Source organism: Hemitrygon akajei, chromosome 1 (assembly GCF_048418815.1).
Source record: "Hemitrygon akajei chromosome 1, sHemAka1.3, whole genome shotgun sequence".
Classification (NCBI taxonomy): Eukaryota; Metazoa; Chordata; class Chondrichthyes; order Myliobatiformes; family Dasyatidae; genus Hemitrygon; species Hemitrygon akajei.
This window is the reverse complement of record NC_133124.1, coordinates 198,975,263-198,977,715: the sequence shown is the minus strand read 5'-3', so window position 1 is coordinate 198,977,715 and position 2,453 is coordinate 198,975,263.

The following is a 2,453-nucleotide window of genomic DNA, read 5'->3' as shown; positions in this document are numbered from 1 at the left end:
TCGCAGTTGCTGCCGCGCTGTTTGTTAATTGTCCGGTGCTTCCTGAAGGTCACTGAGCCCTCTGACCCAGTCTTGTTTGAGCTGCCCTGCCACACTTTAATGTTGTACCATATTGCATTATTTCCTGTTAAACATCTATCTACGCCAGTGGAATCAAATCACTCGACCGTTCAGCTGTGGGATCTTGCTGAGCGCCCGCTGCGCTTCTTGCATTGCAAAATCGAATACACTCATATCTCTTTGCAAGTACAGCATTCAGCCCTTCGAGTTTATGACGGCGCTTAGAGCAATCTCTTCAAAACCATTATCCCACTTGTTTCCCTGTGACCTGTTCTCTCCCCCATGACCAGTTCTCCCAACACCCACGAAGGGCCAATTTAGAGCAGCTAATTAACCCGCCAATATGTTCAAAGTTCAAAGTACATATGCATACATTATACAGCCTTGAGATCTGTCTCCTTACAGGCTGCTACAAAGAAACATTAAAAAAGACCATCAAATTCCCAATGTGCAAACAAAAAAAACAAATCATGCAAATAGCATTCAGAATTGAAGTTCTATGGGTTGTGGCAGAGAAAATCAGAATCAGACTTTAATTGCCAAATACCTATGCACATAGAAGGAATTTACTTCCAGCAGATGTTGTCTCTCTGCTCATAACAATAATAATGATAAATATAAATGAAAATATAGATTATACATACAGGTAGTGCAATCCAAGTAATAGTTAGCCGACAGTTAACCGGCAGTTAACTGTTCAGCAAAGTGACCGCAGTAGGGAAAAAACTTCTCCAGTGCCTATTAGTCTTAGTCTGGAGGGATCTGAAGCACCTACCAGACGGAAGCAGATCAAACAGTCCATACGCAGGATGGGAGGAGTCCTTTATGATGTTCCCCGCCCTCTTCTTCAACCTGGAAGAGTACAGGTCCACAATAGAGGGCAGGGAGGCTCCAATAATGCGCTCGGCAGTCCTCACTGTGCGCTGTAGTCTGGTTCTATCCTGCTTGGTGGCGGCTCCAAACCACACAATGATGGAGGTGCACAGGACAGACTCAATGACTGCAGTGTAGAACTGCAGCAGCAATTCCTGAGGCAGACCGTATTTCCTCAAGAGCCGCAGGAAATACATCCGCTGCTGGGCCTTCTTCAGGATGGAGCTGATGTTCTGCTCCCACTTCAGATCCTGAGAGGGAGCAAGTCGGGGAAACCCACGTGGTCAGATGTGAATTCCACGCAGACCCTTGTACCTATATCAGTGAAGCAACAACATGATCCCGTGAATCACCGTACCTCTCCAAAAAATACACAATAAAGTAACTTGGGATGTCCTGGGACCTTAAACAACAGTGAATATAGGTTCCCAATGGTCCTCAGCCAAGCAACAAGAGGTTAGATATTCAAAACTTGAAGGGGATGGAAGCAGGATTAAGGAGAACGAGTGGGGAGTGGATGCAGATGTGCCCTCAATTACCTGGCAGTCTCACTGGCTAGAATGGTGACATTCAATCTGTCAATGATTTGATCATTCTGTAATAAAATGCTGGTTTACATTGTTTGGAAATTTCTTCAGAGAGGATTGAGAAAGTTTGGTAGACTGTCCCCAATCATTGAGCAGAATGGGACTGATAGAAATTAGTAAATTTCTTTATCATTGTCACAAGTATTGAAGTACATCAAAAAACTTTGTTTTTTCATGTCATAATGAATCTGTTGTTTAATCACATTGGTACATTGAAGTAGTGCAAAGGAATATAATAACAATGCAGAATAAAGTGTTACATTTACATAGAAAGCACAGTGTAGGCAGACAGTAGGATGCATGTCCATACCAAGAAAGATTGTGACGTCTGTTCTGGGGACTGTAAGGTATTGTATTGGGGACTGTTATAACACCAGGATAGAAGCTATACTCGAGCCTTGTGCTATTTACTTTGAGGCTTTTGTATCTTCTGCCCAGTGGGGGAGAAGAGAGAATGCTTGGGGTGTGTGTAGTCTTTAATTATCCTTAATTTGATTTGATTTTGCATTTGGTTTGCTTTACTGAAGCAGAAAGAATGTAGTTGTGGTCCTTGAGGGAGGCTGCTTTCTGTGATGTGTTGAGTTTGTTCACAACTCCGCATTTTCTTGTCGTCTCAGACCAAGTAGTTACTGTACCAAGCCACGATGCGTCTGCAGAAGTTCTCTACAGTGCTTCTATAAAACTTGGTGAGCGTCAAAGGGGATATGCCCAGTTTCTTTAGCTTCCTGCAGAAGTAGAGGCGCCGACGAGCTTTCTCGGCCATAGCATCAATGTGGGCAGACCAGGACAGGCTATTGGTGATGCTCAATCCGAGGAACCTGAAACCCTCAACCTGCTTGACCTCAGCACTGTAATATAAACAGGAGCATGAGCACCACCTCCTTTCCTTTAGTCAATGCCTAGCCCTCTTGTTTTTGCTGACATGGTTGTCAT